This window comes from Accipiter gentilis, chromosome 10 (assembly GCF_929443795.1).
Source record: "Accipiter gentilis chromosome 10, bAccGen1.1, whole genome shotgun sequence".
Lineage (NCBI taxonomy): Eukaryota > Metazoa > Chordata > Aves > Accipitriformes > Accipitridae > Astur > Astur gentilis.
This window is the reverse complement of record NC_064889.1, coordinates 1,573,316-1,592,644: the sequence shown is the minus strand read 5'-3', so window position 1 is coordinate 1,592,644 and position 19,329 is coordinate 1,573,316. Positions and strand designations below refer to the sequence as shown.

The 19,329-nt window shown below is 56.3% G+C and overlaps 6 non-coding genes across 6 annotated transcripts; all 6 read left to right on the top strand.

Annotated features, from left to right (window-relative positions):
• The first annotated feature begins 328 nt into the window (after window positions 1-328).
• On the top strand, window positions 329-410 carry TRNAS-AGA (transfer RNA serine (anticodon AGA)). Its single transcript has one exon. It is a non-coding gene; the product is annotated as a tRNA-Ser (tRNA).
• A 1,572-nt stretch (window positions 411-1,982) lies between these two features.
• On the top strand, window positions 1,983-2,054 carry TRNAM-CAU (transfer RNA methionine (anticodon CAU)). Its single transcript has one exon. It is a non-coding gene; the product is annotated as a tRNA-Met (tRNA).
• Window positions 2,055-5,458: 3,404 nt separating this feature from the next.
• TRNAG-UCC (transfer RNA glycine (anticodon UCC)) lies at window positions 5,459-5,530 on the top strand. Its single transcript has one exon. It is a non-coding gene; the product is annotated as a tRNA-Gly (tRNA).
• A 4,238-nt stretch (window positions 5,531-9,768) lies between these two features.
• Window positions 9,769-9,840, top strand: TRNAQ-CUG (transfer RNA glutamine (anticodon CUG)). Its single transcript has one exon. It is a non-coding gene; the product is annotated as a tRNA-Gln (tRNA).
• A 7,655-nt stretch (window positions 9,841-17,495) lies between these two features.
• Window positions 17,496-17,577, top strand: TRNAS-AGA (transfer RNA serine (anticodon AGA)). Its single transcript has one exon. It is a non-coding gene; the product is annotated as a tRNA-Ser (tRNA).
• A 1,572-nt stretch (window positions 17,578-19,149) lies between these two features.
• On the top strand, window positions 19,150-19,221 carry TRNAM-CAU (transfer RNA methionine (anticodon CAU)). The gene has a single exon. It is a non-coding gene; the product is annotated as a tRNA-Met (tRNA).
• The last annotated feature ends 108 nt before the right edge of the window (window positions 19,222-19,329 follow it).

Here is a 19,329-nt window from a genome sequence, read left to right as displayed (position 1 = left end):
ATCTCGCCTCACCCTGGTTGTCTCCACCCAGCTGCCTTCTCTTCTTCCCTGGAAGCAGCAGAGACACCAGCTGGGGGGTGAAACCATCCCCCCCTCCGGTGGCAGGATATCCCAGATGCCCGGCTGAGGACAAGGCGCTGGGAGCTTCAGCTGTAGCCCCTGGGGTTACGCCTCTCAAGGCCTCTGCAAGGCTGGCAGCAGGTGCCCGTCATGCTCAGTGCAGGTCCCAACTGCAAATCTTCGAGTGGAGCCTAGCCCTGAAACTCCCAGGGAGCCGGGTGTCATTGCACAGGGCACGTGATCAGCAGGGCAGAGAGGGCTGGAGCAGGTAGTTGTGGCCGAGTGGTGAAGGCGATGGACTAGAAATCCATTGGGGTTTCCCCGCGCAGGTTCAAATCCTGCCAACTACGGGGCGCAGTTCCCTTTTGGGCTCCCTGCAATTGACCACGCTGCAGCCAGCAGTGGGACTCAGCTCCACACTGTGCCTGGCGCCCAGGGACTCAGTGAAAGCCCTTTGCCTACAGCACTTGTCTGCGCCTTCCCCCCACCACCTCAGAAATTCCTGGATGAAAGGGAAATCCTGCTCCCATTGACAAGGTAGGCAGGTTGGGGAAGAGAATGGACCAGTGCCGAGTACCAGCCATGACAAGAGGTCCACCGTTGTTGGCTCTTGAACAGAACTTAAGAGCCTGATCTCACCTCAGACCTCATGCAGAACAACCCTACCAGCTGTCTGTCCTCCCTAGGCCTGAACCTACAGCAGCTCACCTCCAAAGACAGCCTGCACAGCATGGCCCTCATTGCTAAAGATGAAGGGGAGGCACCTCCTGGATCTGAGATCTTGCCAGCACTCACAAAGTGCCCCTCACTTTAGGTCTTACAAAGGCAGACTGGTGTGGAGCAGCAGGCAAGGGGTGGGGGTGGGGGGAAGGGAAGGGGCCAGTGCCAACTATGAGCTACAGAATGGGAGAGCACAGCACAGCACAGCACCGGCAGGGCAAGGCCCTCACCGCTGGTGTGAAAGGCAAGGCACCAACTGCTCGACAACTTGCTTAGAAGAACGAACACTGCCTAGGACTAAGGGCTTTTACCTGAGCGTCAACGTCACCTGACGACCCAACCTAGACTGGTTCTCACTGGCTGACAACACCCCATGCAGATGATAAACCAATGGGAGATTTGTCTTTCAAAAAAACCCCGGGTATACAGCCACGGCCAGAACAGCAATCAACCTGAATCTAGTATAAAGCCCCTCCACCTGCACGGGACATTGGTTTAGAAGAATGAAGATTAACACCCCACAGAGCATCTGTCCACACCACCTGCCCGGGAGAAGCACATACTGATCTTGGGAGCAATAGTAACTGATTAGCCCACCCCTTAACATGAGTAATTTGATTGGTTGACACAACTGTATTGTAAACATATACCAACCCTGCTTTCCTCTGTCTCGGGGTCCTCCATGCGTTAGGCTGGGGCTCCACTATGTGCACAGCCAAATTAGGAGTATTAGTTCCCTTGTGGTAATTCTACGCTTGGTGATGCTAAGCGTCCTTGTCTCCGTCCTCGGCCGGCAAAGAACGGACGTTGACACCGGGCACAGTCCCACAGCCCCCTGGGAGCTGGACTTCTGGGCAGGGTGGCAGCCCTCCTGAGCTCGCTGGAGAGCAGCTGCCCTCTGCCCTGCAAAGCAACAAGGCTGCCCCCTCGCTCCGGGGTTTCCTCCAGTGCCTGCAGAGCCAGCTTGGGTGGCCAAGAAGAAAGTCCCCATGCAGGGTTATGGGCAGGAGATGTGGGGAGAAGGGCAAGGCAAGGCCCTTGAGCTACCCACCCCAGGCCCAAAGGAGGTGAACTTTGCAGAGAGCCCATTTTCTGGCCCGCGTGAGGGCACAGGACAGAGGAAGGGAAGGAGGCATGAGGGCTGGCAGTGCCAGGGAGCATCAAGCAGGGCCGTGGGAGGTGCCGTCAGAGGTGCTGGGGGGAGCAGAGTGGCGCAGCGGAAGCGTGCTGGGCCCATAACCCAGAGGTCGATGGATCGAAACCATCCTCTGCTAATTGGCCCTTTTATTCCCTCCTCCTGACAGCTGCTGCCCCTCCCAGCAACTTTTAACCTGCACTGCTCTAGCTCTCTGGGCACCCATGGCCCTCCTGTTCCGTCAGCCCCTTCTCTCTGCCACTGCCACCTTCTTTCTCCTTTGCCTTCTTAGGTGCCAGCACTCCCATAGTGCCCCTCGGCAAGGCAGACGGGTGGCTGTGGAGCAGCAGGCAGAGCTCCCCCCACAAGGAAGTGGGTGGCCTGTGGACACAGGCATTTCTCCCTTCCCATCCGGCAGCTCAATCCCAACTTCCCAGCCGCAAGCAGGGACCTCCAGGAATCTGCAGGTGGGGAGGAGGAGGACAAGGCTGCTGCTACTTTGGCAGACACCACTGCAATCAGCTTGACCATCTGGGGGGTTTCTCCATCCTAGTCAGTTTGCTGCCGTGCTCACTCGCAGCTCCAGCCAGGAGCAGGGCTGAGTAGGTATTCCCAGTGGGCACTGTATTGGCCATACGTGGCTAGGTGTTGGCAGTGGTGGGGAGAGGGGCTGCTGCAGGGTGGCCTCTGTGGGGAAGAGCTAAGGGGCTGCCCTGCACCACACACACAGCTGGTTCCAGGGGCCTCCACAACACTGAGCCATCTGCAAAGCTTGTGGCACCCGGGGCACCCATGCTGGCTGGAGCAGGTGGATATTCCTGAAGGAATTGCAACCTGCGGAGAAGGCACGCCAGTGAAGACCTTTCCTGATGGGCCTGAAGCCTGTGGAAGAGCCCACACTGAAAGAGATTTTCCTGTTCAGAAGCGCAGCATGTGGAGAACCCATGCTGGAGTAGTCTGCAGTGAAGGAGTGCAGCTGAGCCTGGAAAAATTGGGAGGCATGGCGGTGTTTTCTTTGTCTTCTCTTGCTCACTACAAGACAAAACACACACATAGCCTGAGACTTTCCCTCTCTTCTGGCTTCTCAGGACTGGAATTCAGTGCTGGACACCCACCCCCTCACTCCCACGTGCACATCAGCAGGTGCTCTGAACCCTAGACTGTACCACAGGTCTGTGCAGAATCCGTGCCTGGAGCCCAGGCCTGGTTTGTCCAGTGTCCCGCTCCAACCCTGGGCAGCCCCTGATGCCAATCCACTCTCCCCACTGGCTAGTGCAGCTTGAGATTTCCTAGCAAATACCCCTCTCTCTCTCTCTCTCTCTCACACACACACAAAAACACCCCATAACCCCCCCAAAACCAGAAAAGCACAGTCTGACAGAAATGAGCTAGGAGAAGAATGCAATGAAAACAAGACCAATCGCATTCTTGTTCTTCACCTGTCTGGAAAGGGTTTCCAGGATGAGTTGCTCCTTCCCCTTCCCAGGGATCGAGGTGAGGAGGACCAGCCTGCCGTTGCCCCCATTCTCCTTTGTGCCTTTTGGGAAGACAGGAGTGACAATGACTTTCTTCCTGGACTCAGGAGCCTCTCCCAGTTGTCGCGACCTTTCAAAGATAATGGAGAGTGGCCTCTTCTATGGGTCTTTCTTGGCTGAGTGCTTCACGTGCTTCCTGGCAGCAGGAAGATAGCACGGGTATCTGCAGGTGAGCTCCCTGTTACCTGAGTACCTGACTGGCCAGAAGCCAGAAGATCGCTTGCATGTTGACTGTGAGTCTGCCTCTGGCTCTGCAGGCAATGGGCCATCCACAGGAATATCGCTTGTGCTAAGTGCTCGTCTTCATTCCAGAGTGGATACCACTGCACGGTATATCTTTTCATATCCAAACACTTCTTGGTCCAAAGGAAGCGGACAGTCCCTGAGAGGGAGATCTGAGAACATGCGGGCATGACAGTGTCAAAAACGGCCGTCCGGCAATCACAAAGCAATAGGAGAACCCACGGGGAATGACGCTGTCAGAAGTTGCCTCTTCCCTTTGTTTAGCGAGTGGGGGCTTCCTTGCCTGACGTGCTTCTGGGTACACAGGTAGGGTTGGCTGGTCCTGGCAGCCAATCACAGGTCTGCCTGAGAGCAGGTGGGTACGACGGGGTCCAGAAATGGCTGTCAGCCAATCACAGAGCAGTAGGAAAACATGGTGGTTATGGTGCTATTTAATAAGAAAATGGCAGCTGAAAGAAAATGGTGCCCCCCGTGTATGTAGGGGAAGGTACGTCCTGGTCACGTGTACTTCATCATTCATCACTGCCGGCATGGGCATTCACCAAAGCAATCATCCATCACCAAAACCAGTGGCAGCACAAGGCAGATTTTAACCCAGGAACAGGTAATGCGCAGAGTCCTGCAACACAAATTGCTTACTGATTGCTGAGCTACTACTGCACACGTCTACAAGCTATGGACATATCCATTGCCTAGGAAGAAACCCAGGCTGGTTGCTGTGCCTTTTTAATTCAACCAAAGGGTACATCATGCAACCACATGTTAGCCCAGGACAGCGTGGTCGTGACTCCAACTGCGGCAGCCTCCGACCACGCTACCTCAGCGTTATGCCCTCTGGTATTCCCCATGGGCACTGTATTGGCTAGCCATGGCAAGGTTTTGGTAGTGGAGGGGTCAGGGGGTGCTGCAGAATGGCCTCTGTGGGAAGAGATAAGGGGCTGCCCTGTGTCAGACACAGCCAGTTCCAGCTCCACAGTGGACCCACCGCACAAGACAGCTGAGCCGCCGTCAACATTGGTGGCCCCTCTGTGAAAACATATTCCAGAAAGGGCAGAAAACGACAGGCAGAGAGAGGTGGGAGGAAAAAACAGAGTGGGTAAGAGCAGAGACACATCCTGCTTGGACAGGTAAAGGAGTTTGGTGTGAAGCACTGAAGTTGTCCCGGCACAGGGGAGAGGAAAGGCGATGTTTTGTGTTTGTCTTTTTGTTTCTCACTACTTGCATCCGTTTTAAGTGGCCAAGAATTGATTTTGCCCAAGTCAAGCCTGATTTTCCCACAAGAGTTTTGGCTAAGCCGTGTCCGTGTGTTTATCTTGAGCCATGAGATTTCTCATTGTGTTTTCAGTGCTCTGCATCGCCCTGCGGGTGGGGAAAGCAGTGAGCAGCTGGGTGGGCGTTTGTCTGTGCTTAAACCACCACAGGTACGTACACGCAAACGCACCTGCACCTGCATAGTACGTGCGCAGCTGGCCCACATATGAACGCAGATGGGGAGCGTGACCATTACCAGCATCCAGGAGCTGGAGTTTCCGTAGCCAACAGCTCAGAGGCAGAGAAGGACACCCACGTGCCAGCAGGTTGAGGTCGTGTGTATGTGTGCAGGGGGCTGGAAGGAGGAGGCGGGAGAGTCTGTGAAGCGGGGGAGCAGGCAAGAGGGCAGTTGGTGACCTGGCAGAGCAGGAGGCAGGCAAGAGTGGGACGTGGAGGAGCAGGAGGGAGGCCAGGCTCTGGGCTGGAGGAGCAGTAGGCAGCAGTGCATCCAGGAGCGTTGGTGGTATAGTGGTGAGCATAGCTGCCTTCCAAGCAGTTGACCCGGGTTCGATTCCTGGCCAACGCAGACCAGCTTTTCTTCTGCCTGGCTGCATCGTGCCTTCCCCATTTAGCAACAGCAGGCTGCAGGGGCTGCTTTATACCATTCTGAGATTTCAGGCAGTGTTGAAGCACTGCAGCAGGTGCCCAGAGAACCTTGGGATTCTCCATGCCTGGGTGTCACACTCAAGTTTCAGTGGGGCTCAGGCACTGTGCTACCTGCTCTAGCTTTCGGGCTAGCCCTGCTTTAGGCAGGCATTTGGACTAGTGACCTCCTGAGATGCCTTACAGTCTACCTCCTTCCATGAAGCAACAATTCCCAGAGAGCTGTGCCCTCCCTCCTTCCTCTACATCACGGGCAGTAAGTCAGCCTCTTCCCCGCAGGAAGGGGAGCCCGCTCATTGCTCGGCACTTGGCGCATCTCCTGTCCTTTTGCCTTGACTCTCCAGACCCTTTCCCACACGCTGACCCCTTGAGACCGACACAGCATTCCCCCAGGTGTCGGTGTGGCACAGCCCTCCTTGCCCAGCATGCCCAGCCCTGAGCAGGGAAGAAGGAAGCACCCTTGCTGCCCCAGGAACCATCCATGAGGCAGCGCTGCAGGCCAGGTGCTTGGCTTGCCATCCCCTGGGGCTCTGGAGGGAATGGAGGAAGTCACGGGAAAGGCAGACGTGTGCCCGAAGCCCTTGACAGGACACTGGCGTGCGTAGAGCCGTAATTCACTGACGGTTCCTTTGGTTGCTCCCCTGAAGGAGTGCCTTGGGCTTTGGGAGATGTGTCGGAAGTGTGCTGCCCCTGTGCTGGGTAGTCCGGTTCCATGCGGTACGAAGCGCGTGTAGGAGCTGCGATCACCAGTCCGCAGCCCTTGGTGGGAGCAAGGCAAGGGTGCTCCCAGGATACATCTCCCCCTGCAGCAGTGCCAGGAGGAGGCTGGCTGAGGTGGGCTGGCTCTGGCAGCTGCAGGGTGCGGACCAGCAGCAGCAGCAGCAGCAGCGGGTCAGGATGGCTGAGTGGTCTAAGGCGTGTTGCGTTCAGGTTGCAGCCTCCCTGGGAGGCATGGCTTCGAGTCCCACTCCTGACAGGCTCTTCTCTCTGGCTGCCCCCCTTCATGGTTTCTCTCTCTTGGCCTCTCTCTTCAGTGGAGGATTCTTGCCCCTCTGGGGGCTCTGCTCAGCCTGCTGACCAGGTCTTGCTGCAGTCCCAGCTCCTGTAGAAGGAGAAATGGGCGTACCTATGCTGCCCACCAGTAGCAGGTGGGTAGGCCTAGAACAGAATCATGGAAGGAGGAGAGCCCCTGGGGAACTCCACTTTTCCACTCTCCCCTACAAACGTGACATTCTGCATGCCTCTCCTCTCCCCTGCAATGTGGAGCTTTGGGCATTCTTCAAACATTCACCCACAAAATACTCTCTCCCTGCTTCTGCTTTACCCTTCAACAACCCTTCTGGTTGGAAGGAATTTCAGGGAGAGTGCATCCTCCTGCTTCAGGCAGGCTCCCACCAGCTGATCAGTGCTTTGTCCTTTTGGGTCATAAAATACCTTCAGGACAGACGTTTCACAGCCTCTCTGGACCCCTGTTCCCACGCTTAGGCACCCTCCGGGTGATCATCTGTGTTTGTGTAGCCAGTCACAAACCGCCTGCTCAACTTCTGACGATGGCGCTCATCCTCCAGCCATCGCAGTAGCCTCCTGGTAGGCACCAGGAGGCTCCTATTAGATCCCTGCTAAGCATTTTCTTCTCCCAGCTGAGCAAGCCTTGGGTCCTCAGCCTATCCTCACAAGGCCAGAGCCCCCTGCCCTGACTATCCTAGCGATCCTCTGTGGAACATGCTCCAGTTTATCATCGCCATTCCTTGGTTCCCCAGATAGTCCTTCTCCCCCCGTTTTGGAGATGGGGCAACTTTTCCCTCTCCTTTGTCATCAGGGAGCTCCTCTGCCCTCTGCTCCCAAAGCTGGAGAGCCCCTGCGATGCATCCTTCCCTCTTTCAGGCCCAGTGGCACACTCTGTAGGTGGCAATCCAGGATGTGGCATTGACCAGCAGGATTTCAACACCCAGAAAGTTTCCCTGAGCTGGCAGTTCCTCACCAGCAAACAGGGACAGCACCAGTGGGAAGAGGGACAGGTGGGAGTAAAGGCCCACCAGTAAGAGGCCGATGCGGGCATGGCAGGCTCTCTCCAACACTGCTGACAGGACAGAGGCATCTTCACACAATCCCACCACAGGTTGCACGAGCACTGGTGGCATTTTTCAGAAGGACCCCAGTCAGGAAGTATGAGCCACAGAAGAGGTCCTCCTGTGCACACAGGAGGAGGAAGAGGAAGAGGGGACATGCACAGGGTGGTATCAGAGCATGCCGGAGCATGTCGGGGTTCATGCTGAAGGAGCTGGGATTGTTCATCCTGGAGAATAGAGGGTGAGGGGGCTTCTGCTATATTAAGGTAGCTCTCTGGCTTGCCAAGGCCTGCCCTTAGCCAGAAATTTCTTGGGAGTGCAGGACACAGGAGTGGCTTGGCCTCCTGCGTGAGCCAGCCTGGCCTGAGCTGCAGCTCCCAGGAGCTGGGGAGCTCTGGGAGATCTCTGGCTGCCCATTGAAGCCTGTAAGGGGGGCACAAAGTGTCCTCCCCGCAGTGTCCCGCAGGGAGGAGCAGCATCGGAGGCTGCAGTGGACGGAACATTTGCCGTGACCTTGAGGAAGCAAACAGTCTGGGGAGCACGGGCAGCCCCAGCAGGCAGTGCTGCCAGGAAGGAAACCAAGGACAAAATACCCCAAGCAAGGAAGCTGCCTTGTGGGCACTGGCACACACAACCCACTGGCCCAGAACCCTTTCTCCCCAAGTGCTGGGTGAGACTAGCAGAGCCCCAGGAAGACCCTCCATTGCTTGGAGAAACGCTGTCTCAGCCCCAGAAGGGACATCCCTCCTCCTGCAGCGGCACAGCTTCTGCATGGGAAGGGGCTGTCCACCTCTTTGCAAGACCTTCAGAGACTGGGCCCTGCTCTTGCTGCTCCCAGACACTCCTCCCACCCTGCTCAGTCCTGCAGATCCCAGGGATGGATGAGGAAAGCCCTCAGCGATGCTGCTTCTCTGGGACATGCTTTCAGATTTGTGACTCTGTGGAAATTCAACCCTTCTCCAGTGACTAGGTGTTTCTCACGCCCTCTCTGAATGTAACTCTCCATTTGAAATCTTGGGCTTGGGCACGGCAGCCTGGTCTGTCCTGTGGGTTCAGAAGCACCAGCTGCCAGCCCAGTGCTTTGGGCAGTCCAAAGGTACCAGGCGGTTGCGTCCTCAGTGTCCCGGGCTAAGTGTGAGATCCAGCAGAGTGTCTCCGCATGTGTGTCCTCCCGTCTGACTGCTGGGAGGAAGGGCCCTGCTCTCAACACACAGGCTCAAACCCTGCCACAAGGAGGATAGCTCCAGTGCAGCTTCTCCCCACTGTGTGCGTGGACCCTTGGCCAGGTGGACCCAGGGCATGTGGGAGAGCTGCCTTGAGCTAATAGTAGAATTCACCGAAGTCTGGACCAGTCTGGAGCAGCCTCAGGAGAGAAAAACCTCATTCTCACTGCGGGAAGGGCCGCTTTGGGGCAGAAGGGGACAGCGTGTCCTGCAAAAGAGGACCAGGCTCTGAAGTCAGCCAGGACTGTCCCAGCAGAGGAAGGCAGTCCAGCTTGTGCAACCCATAACAAGCTGCCTTGGGTCCTCCTGCCAGCTCTTCCCTCTGTTGAACCACATCCCCTGCCCTCTCTCTTGGTCGCCCCCTTCGGCAAGGTCAGGAGCTTGGCTAGGACCGCAACCAAGAGTAAGGATATGTGGTTAGCGGCTGCTTAGTATGAGGTACAAGGTGAGAACAGGACAGGCAATAACTTACAGAGGCAGACTGGGAGGCTGTCCAACATGGGGGTGAAGGGAGGCAGCAGCAGAGACCGCAAGTGCAAGCATCGAGCCACAGATCGCTGAGCCACGAATGTAGTCTGCAAGGTGCAACGTTGAAGAGCTTCAGCTGGAAAATTCATAAACTAGTCTAACGAGGAAAAGGCAAGATTCTCCCAGGTTACCAGCCTGGGTCTTGTAAGAGAGGGCGTGCCAGGCTTGCACAAAGTGCTCTGCCACTCCCTTGAAAGATCCTGTGAGCAGAGGGTGGCCTGGTGGCCCTGAAGAAGGCTGCACTTGCTGATGCCCAGGGAGATGGAGAGACTGCCAGGCTCAGCCAGGAGCACGTGGCTCGGCAAGGGTGGCCACAGGGGAAAGACCACACCTGTCCAGGAGGTCCCATGGTGTAATGGTGAGCACTCTGGACTCTGAATCCAGCGATCTGAGTTCAAATCTCAGTGGGACCTTGAGCTTTTGGCTCCCTCAGGGCTTTCCTCCGCATGCTTGCACATTTAGCTCTCTACGGCTACCTGAAGGGGGGTTGTAGTGAGGTGGGTGCTGCTCTCTTCTGTCAGGTGGCTGGAGATAGGATGAGAGGAAAGGGCCTCAAGTTGAGGCAAGGGAGATTTAGGTTAGCTATTAGGAAAAAATTCACTACTGAGAGGGTTGTCACACATTGGAATAGGCTGGCCAGGGAAGTGGTTGAGTCACCATCCCTGGAGGTATTCAAAAGGCGAGCGGTCGGTCGGGGTACTCCATAACACGATTTAGTGGGCATGGATGATGGTTGGACTCGATGATCTTGAAGGTCTCTTCAAACATAAATGATTCTATGATTAGCAGCCTTGCCTTGCTGTCAGGGCAATGGTTTAATGCACTCTCATCTTCCGTCCTTTCCTGTGCTCCCAGCCCTGGGACTGACACCAGTGCCCCTTCTGCTGCCCTGTGCCCACCAGCCGTCTGCAGCTTTCCTGAGCGCTGGACCTCGCCCCCTCTCTGCTCCCTTGGTCTTGATGGCTGCTCCTGGATGAGGGTGTCCAGCAGTGGCTCAGAGAATCACACAACACCTGAGGTGGAGAGCCTGCACTCCAAGCCTGGCTCAAAGCAGCCTCAAGTGGAGGAGGCTATTCAGGGCCTTGTCTGCTTGGATGTGGGACACCTCCAAAGATGGAGACGCTACAACACTCCCCGGGCAACCGTTTCCCGTCTTTCATTACCACTGTGTGTGGCAGTACTTGTATTCCCACCCCTGTCCATTGCTTCTGGTGCCATCCATTTCTCTGAGGCTTTTCTGTCTTTCTCTTGCCTGCTTGTTTATTTTTGGTGCTCTGGTATCAGTTCAGGGAGCTCCACCCACAACTGGCAGTGCCCCGTGCATGGGGACAGACTCACGGTCGTGGGAGAGAGCAGGTTCTCCCTCTGCCTTTATCCTGGGGTCGGCTGGGATAGAGTTTACTTTCACAAGGAGCTGGAGGGGGCCCAGCCAGGACAGCTGACCCGAACTAGCCAAGGGGGTATTCGATACCGTATGATGTCATGCTCAGTATATAACTGGGGGAGCTGGCGGTGGGGGGGTGAAGGGATCACAGCTCAGAAATGGGCTGAGCATCAGGTTCTGTGCGGTGAGCAATTGCACTGTGCGTCACATGCTTTATATATTCATTGGACAGCAAGCAGCCGTGTGGTGCTTAGTTGCCAGCTGGGCTTATCCCACGACATCCTTGCAGCTATGTTGGCGAACGGAGCGGGGAGGAGAACAAACCACCACGAGACTCCAGCGGTGCTGCACAGAGTCTTTAATGAGAAGGAGGAGATGCAGTGGCACGGAACAGAGACCAAGAAACACGTCTGCAGGGTTCAGGGAGGCACAGAGAATGGCCCATTTCCCAAGAACAAGCTCCAGGCAAAGCGCTTGCCTTTCCCCATTCCGATTGAGCCGGTGGCAATGCCAGCCCACCAAGAGCAGGCCCTAACTCCGGCACACTCCCTGCGTCAGCAGGAGGTTCAGCAAAGCAGAAGAGAACGAGCCCTTTCCTGAGGAGCTCAGAGCAAAGCAGAGCCACAGGAGACACGGCGAGGCCTGCAGTGCAGCGAGGAGCAGCAGGCACAGGTGCCTTCTGCCCGGTGGGATGAGGACACTCAGCCCACCTGCAAGCCGTGGCTACGCTCCTGCTGCTGCAGGATCCCTGTCTTCCTTGGTGCTCCAAAGGGGATGATCTGCTGGCTTCAGCAGTTCAGACCGCAGCGGGTGGGAGGCAGACACAGCCCTGACCCCCCCAGACCAAGGGAGCCCCCAGAAGAGATGGGAACCCCCCCGGCGCTGAGGGAGCTCCCAACAGCAGCTGACAGCGAGGATCCCACGGCTGTGCTCTGAGGGAAAGAGGTGAGGATGGGGCCCGGCAGGGTCACCACCACCGGAGAGGCCTGGATGGCCACCGTCGAATCAGCGCAGCGGGCGACACAGGGCTCACTGCAGCTGCTTGCAAGTGGGGTTGGGCCGGAGGCGCCGCAGGGCGTTGGGAGACAGGGTCTCAAGCAAGACATCTCTCGGCGAGGGAGGCAAAGCTGAAACACAGAGCAGGCAGGGAGCATGAACCTCAATAGCAGTCTGTCTGTCTTTTCCTCAGCTCTCTCCGTGGAGACTCTGTGGTTTCAAAACTCCCGGTACGCCTACGTTTGCCACGGCCCCCATTGTGCCCTCCGAGTTGCACGGCACAGAAAGGCTCACCCACTTTTGGAATAGGCCCCAGCGCAGTGGCTTTAAAGCGCCTGTGGAAAGACTGATCATACCCCATCTCCATTGTGGCTTTGAAGATGGCACTGGATGCACTTGGCCATTTGGTTAGAGACGGCCTCCTGCAGGTGCACGTTCTGGTGGGCAGATCCCCCTGCAGCTGAGCCCCATGGATCCCCTTCAGCTTGAATGAGCCCAGGTCTCCCCAGCCACCTCCCCCAAAAGGCAAAGAGATTGCAGCCCTTCAACAGTTGTATGGCAGGGCAAAGCTGAGGCAGCCCAAGTATCAGCCTCAGTAGCCACCAAGACAGCAGTTCAGCTCACAGAGAGAGATGGAGGGGACTCAGGCTTACCTTGCTCCTCGAGGAAAGGGAGGCAAGACAGGAGGATGCAGAGCCTGGAGCAGCGCAGGCTTTTATGCTGTGTCCCAGAGCCCTGGGGGACCCACAAACATTCCTTGCTCATGAAGCCTCTCCACACTTAGTAATTGCAGCTTGCCAAGGCCTCTCTGGTGATTAAGCCCTTGCCTCTTTCACTCAAAATGTTTTCCTCTCACTGCGTATCGCCTAACATCAATATAATTAATTTGTGTCCAGCTCTGCTAAAACCTATTTGCTCCGAGGTCTCAGGCTAGCTGTGCAGAGATTTTAAGTGACTGTGTCCTTCCACAGCTAAATTAACCCGTTTTGCTCAGCAAGGTCATCCCAGATGCCAAAGGCCTAGATGGCCTGCTTTTGAGCAGAGGCTGAGGGCAGTGAGCCAAAAGATCGTGGCTCTTTCTCCTGGGTCAGGGATGGGGGACCCATTCCATGCATTTCAAACTACAAAGGGACATCGGATCAGTCTCCCAGAGCACCTGGGAGTCACATGAGCCCTTGAGCAACCACCAAAAGGCACTGCCTTGGAAGACAGCAAATGCAGGAGGTTGCATAGAAGCACCAGTGGATTCAGGAAGGATGCTAAAATGTGTGGAAAATCCCATGACGAAAGCGGCACTTTGGGACTATAAGCTCTGGTATCCCTGGTACGCCTCAGTACGGGGCAACGTGTCCACTGAAGTCCACCGCAGGGTGACTCATGTTTGCCTGGAGTTCAGGGTTTTTCCCAACTCCTCCACATCATGATGACTCCCAGGTGCTCTGGGAGACTGATCCGATGTCCCTTTGTAGTTTGAAATGCATGGAATGGGCCAGCCCATCCCTCACCCAGGAAAAAGGGTTGTGAGCTTTTGACTCCCTGCCCTGAGCCTCTCCTCAAAAGCAGGCCATTGAGGCTTCTGGGATGACCTTGCTAAGCAAAACAGGTGAATTTGGGCGTGGGTCTCTTTCAGAGAAGGAAGCGGGCATCTCTTTGATCACAAAACCATGCTGTGGTAGAGCCTGATGAGCGTAAGCTAGGTCCTCCTGGCTGTCACTCCGGCCCACAGGGGTCTTCCTTCCAGCCCACAAAGGACTTCCTTTGACGTTGAGGTTTGCCACATCCCTGGTGAGACGAGGCTCTTCTCCCATATGGGATTGTGCAGTCTTGATGTTCTGCTTAAATTTACTCACAGTCTCGTGTGTGTCTACTAGGTGTTGAGATGCTTCATGAGCAAGGAATGTTTGTGGCCCCCCCGCCAGGGCTCTGGGACACAGCATAAAAGCCTGCGCTGCTCCAGGCTCTGCATCCTCCTCTCTTGCCTCCCTTTCCTCGAGGAGCAAGGTAAGCCTGAGTCCCCTCCATCTCTCTCTGTGAGCTGAACTGCTGTCTTGGTGGCTACTGAGGCTGCCTCAGCTTTGCCCTGCCATACAACTGTTGAAGGGCTGCAATCTCTTTGCCTTTTGGGGGAGGTGGCTGGGGAGAGCTGGGAGGAGGAGGGCTCTTTCAAGCAGAAGGGGATCCATTGGGCTCAGCTGCAGGGGGGTCTGCCCACCAGAACGTGCACCTGCAGGAGGCCGTCTCTAACCAAATGGCCAAGTGCATCCAGTGCCATCTTCAAAGCCACAATGGAGATGGGGTATGATCAGTCTTTCCACAGGCGCTTTAAAGCCACTGCGCTGGGGCCTATTCCAAAAGTGGGTGAGCCTTCCTGTGCCGTGCAACTCGGAGGGCACAATGGGGGCCATGGCAAACGTAGGCGTACCAGGAGTTTTGAAACCAAAGAGTCTCCACGGAGAGAGCTGAGGAAAAGACAGACAGACTGCTATTGAGGTTCATGCTCCCTGCCTGCTCTGTGTTTCAGCTTTGCCTCCCTCGCCGAGAGATGTCTTGCTTGAGACCCTGTCTCCCAACGCCCTGCGGCGCCTCCGGCCCAACCCCACTTGCAAGCAGCTGCAGTGAGCCCTGTGTCGCCCGCTGCGCTGACTCGACGGTGTTCATCGAAGCCTCCCCGGTGGTGGTGACCCTGCCGGGCCCCATCCTCACCTCTTTCCCTCAGAGTACAGCCGTGGGATCCTCGCTGTCAGCTGCTGTTGGGAGCTCCCTCAGCGCCGGGGGGGTTCCCATCTCTTCTGGGGGCTCCCTTGGTCTGGGGGGGTCAGGGCTGTGTCTGCCTCCCACCCGCTGCGGTCTGAACTGCTGAAGCCAGCAGATCATCCCCTTTGGAGCACCAAGGAAGACAGGGATCCTGCAGCAGCAGGAGCGTAGCCACGGCTTGCAGGTGGGTTGAGTGTCCTCATCCCACCGGGCAGAAGGCACCTGTGCCTGCTGCTCCTCGCTGCACTGCAGGCCTCGCCATGTCTCCTGTGGCTCTGCTTTGCTCTGAGCTCCTCAGGAAAGGGCTCGTTCTCTTCTGCTTTGCTGAACCTCCTGCTGACGCAGGGAGTGTGCTGGAGTTAGGGCCTGCTCTTGGTGGGCTGGCATTGCCACCGGCTCAATCGGAATGGGGAAAGGCAAGCGCTTTGCCTGGAGCTTGTTCTTGGGAAATGGGCCATTCTCTGTGCCTCCCTGAACCCTGCAGACGTGTTTCTCGGTCTCTGTTCCATGCCACTGCATTTCCTCCTTCTCATTAAAGACTTTGTGCAGCACAGCTGGAGTCTTGTGGCGGTTTGTTCTCCTCCTCCCTCCGTTGGCTACGCGCTCTGCAAGGAGGAGCACTGGCTTCTGTCCCAATCTCTACCAGCAGTTGTGGGTGGAGCTCCCTGAACTTAGAGCAGAGCACCAAAAAGCCTCAGAGTCATTGAGCATGAGTCTGTAACCTGGTGATCACGGCCCTGTGGGGCCAGTTGCCAAATTGTTCATTGTGAAAGTTAATAGAGACCTTTTGAATTAACTTTTCAGTCCTCTCAATTGTTGTTCACAAAATCATACGAAAAACAGTCATGGCACTTCTCTCTTTCATTGGTGTTGTGGAAAGAAACTCCAGGGGATAGGTATGGAGTGGAAAGCAGAAAAGCCCTTCTTTTCATGGCTGGACGTAGGCAGTGTGACTGCAAGATGGGGTTAGGCTGGGCATTTCACTAGGGAACTGAGCATGCACAATCACGAACCCCCTCTTCGTAACTCCACCTACTTGTCGAACTGCTATTGGCAGGGCGGGAGTCTGTATATATTGTGCTAACACGCACCCCGCATACAAGCCCACTGTCCAGACTGCGTTTTGACTGTCAGCACAGCAAATCCATGCTTTTTGCTTTAAGCAGCCCTGGAATCAGAGACTTGAGAAGCTTTAGGTAGAGAGTCTAGCTGTGAGAGGCTCCTTGTGGTGCCCTTGGCCCACAGGCTGTAAGCTGCAAGAGAAATGAGAGTGTCTCAGTTCTTACTTACCAGGAACATCGTTACATCCAGTTCCAGTAAACTTCAGGATGCCTCTGCAATGCCAGAGCCTGGACAGGTTAGGTCAGCCTCTCCAGGGTGACTTCAGATCTGACAGACAGGCCTCTGAGCCATTATGTAAGGAGCAGGCCTCCTGCCACCACACAGCCCAATTGCCTTGCTGGCCTCATGAAGCACAGCCTGTCCCTTGACCACCACCTAGGCATTACTGATCTTCATCTGTACCCTGCCATGGCAGCATGCTTGTCTTGACAGGTGCAACCACCAGCAGCAGCAGCAGGTGCAGTTCTGTGCCAGGCCAAAAAAAGCCTCCCTCCTGGCTCCTGTACCAGCACTGCAGTGAGGAGCCCAGCCTGGAGCCCTCCCAACAGGCAGAAAGCACTGGCCTCAGGCGGTCTCAAGGCTGCAAGGAGGCAAGGGGACTGGCTTGAAACCCCAGGGGAAAGCTGGGCATTTTCTGAGCAGAAGAGCCTGCCTGCAGAAGATGTAAGGCACCCACCCTGGAGCCAGCCTGAAGAGACATCTGTCTCTTGGCCAGGAATCAAAGCTGGGTCAACGGCTTGGAAAGCAGCTGTGCTCACTAATATTCCAGCAATGCACCTGTGGGCAGTGCTGCCTCCTGCTCCTCCAGATCAGAGCCTGGCCAGCCTCCTGCTGTTCCACTTCACAGACTGGCCGGCCTCCTCCCTCCAGCCCCCCTCCCCCCCCACACTTCCTCAAGCCACTCCTCATGCTCAGCCTCTCAACTGCAACCACCTCCCTCCCTTGCTCTGCATGCAGTCAGACACTGCCAGGTGCACCACCTCCACACTGCCTCCTTAACACCATTTTCCTGCTCCAGAGCCAAGACAGAAGGGGAGCCACTTGCGTCTAGTGGTGTAAATTACCGCTTTTGTGGATCGTTTGATATTTTGGTCCTTGCTCAGGAACTGGACAAGGCTTGCAGTGGTGGAAAAAAGCTCTGCACATACCTATTCCACCAAATCAAGCTCTCCCCAGTCTCCCTCTAAGTCACCCACACCCCCCATTTATTCTCCCTTTGCCCCTCCACGCTTTTGCTCAGCCAGTCTCTACCTTGCCTTTTCCATGGATCTCTGCCACTCTCGCAAACCATTGCCCCTACACACCAACAACCTGCACGGCGGTCATGGTCTGTGTTCAAGGGCAGACGCTGCCCTACGTCCCCAAGAGGCTGGAAGTGCTGCCAGGAGATCACCATCTGCCCTGCAGCAGTGTCCCCGCCGTAGTGCTCACAGCAGGCTTGGAGGCCCCCTCAGATAAATCTGAGAGGCAAAGTGGGGTCTAATATCTCGCCTCACCCTGGTTGTCTCCACCCAGCTGCCTTCTCTTCTTCCCTGGAAGCAGCAGAGACACCAGCTGGGGGGTGAAACCATCCCCCCCTCCGGTGGCAGGATATCCCAGATGCCCGGCTGAGGACAAGGCGCTGGGAGCTTCAGCTGTAGCCCCTGGGGTTACGCCTCTCAAGGCCTCTGCAAGGCTGGCAGCAGGTGCCCGTCATGCTCAGTGCAGGTCCCAACTGCAAATCTTCGAGTGGAGCCTAGCCCTGAAACTCCCAGGGAGCCGGGTGTCATTGCACAGGGCACGTGATCAGCAGGGCAGAGAGGGCTGGAGCAGGTAGTTGTGGCCGAGTGGTGAAGGCGATGGACTAGAAATCCATTGGGGTTTCCCCGCGCAGGTTCGAATCCTGCCAACTACGGGGCGCAGTTCCCTTTTGGGCTCCCTGCAATTGACCACGCTGCAGCCAGCAGTGGGACTCAGCTCCACACTGTGCCTGGCGCCCAGGGACTCAGTGAAAGCCCTTTGCCTACAGCACTTGTCTGCGCCTTCCCCCCCCCACCTCAGAAATTCCTGGATGAAAGGGAAATCCTGCTCCCATTGACAAGGTAGGCAGGTTGGGGAAGAGAATGGACCAGTGCCGAGTACCAGCCATGACAAGAGGTCCACCGTTGTTGGCTCTTGAACAGAACTTAAGAGCCTGATCTCACCTCAGACCTCATGCAGAACAACCCTACCAGCTGTCTGTCCTCCCTAGGCCTGAACCTACAGCAGCTCACCTCCAAAGACAGCCTGCACAGCATGGCCCTCATTGCTAAAGATGAAGGGGAGGCACCTCCTGGATCTGAGATCTTGCCAGCACTCACAAAGTGCCCCTCACTTTAGGTCTTACAAAGGCAGACTGGTGTGGAGCAGCAGGCAAGGGGTGGGGGTGGGGGGAAGGGAAGGGGCCAGTGCCAACTATGAGCTACAGAATGGGAGAGCACAGCACAGCACAGCACCGGCAGGGCAAGGCCCTCACCGCTGGTGTGAAAGGCAAGGCACCAACTGCTCGACAACTTGCTTAGAAGAACGAACACTGCCTAGGACTAAGGGCTTTTACCTGAGCGTCAACGTCACCTGACGACCCAACCTAGACTGGTTCTCACTGGCTGACAACACCCCATGCAGATGATAAACCAATGGGAGATTTGTCTTTCAAAAAAACCCCGGGTATACAGCCACGGCCAGAACAGCAATCAACCTGAATCTAGTATAAAGCCCCTCCACCTGCACGGGACATTGGTTTAGAAGAATGAAGATTAACACCCCACAGAGCATCTGTCCACACCACCTGCCCGGGAGAAGCACATACTGATCTTGGGAGCAATAGTAACTGATTAGCCCACCCCTTAACATGAGTAATTTGATTGGTTGACACAACTGTATTGTAAACATATACCAACCCTGCTTTCCTCTGTCTCGGGGTCCTCCATGCGTTAGGCTGGGGCTCCACTATGTGCACAGCCAAATTAGGAGTATTAGTTCCCTTGTGGTAATTCTACGCTTGGTGATGCTAAGCGTCCTTGTCTCCGTCCTCGGCCGGCAAAGAACGGACGTTGACACCGGGCACAGTCCCACAGCCCCCTGGGAGCTGGACTTCTGGGCAGGGTGGCAGCCCTCCTGAGCTCGCTGGAGAGCAGCTGCCCTCTGCCCTGCAAAGCAACAAGGCTGCCCCCTCGCTCCGGGGTTTCCTCCAGTGCCTGCAGAGCCAGCTTGGGTGGCCAAGAAGAAAGTCCCCATGCAGGGTTATGGGCAGGAGATGTGGGGAGAAGGGCAAGGCAAGGCCCTTGAGCTACCCACCCCAGGCCCAAAGGAGGTGAACTTTGCAGAGAGCCCATTTTCTGGCCCGCGTGAGGGCACAGGACAGAGGAAGGGAAGGAGGCATGAGGGCTGGCAGTGCCAGGGAGCATCAAGCAGGGCCGTGGGAGGTGCCGTCAGAGGTGCTGGGGGGAGCAGAGTGGCGCAGCGGAAGCGTGCTGGGCCCATAACCCAGAGGTCGATGGATCGAAACCATCCTCTGCTAATTGGCCCTTTTATTCCCTCCTCCTGACAGCTGCTGCCCCTCCCAGCAACTTTTAACCTGCACTGCTCTAGCTCTCTGGGCACCCATGGCCCTCCTGTTCCGTCAGCC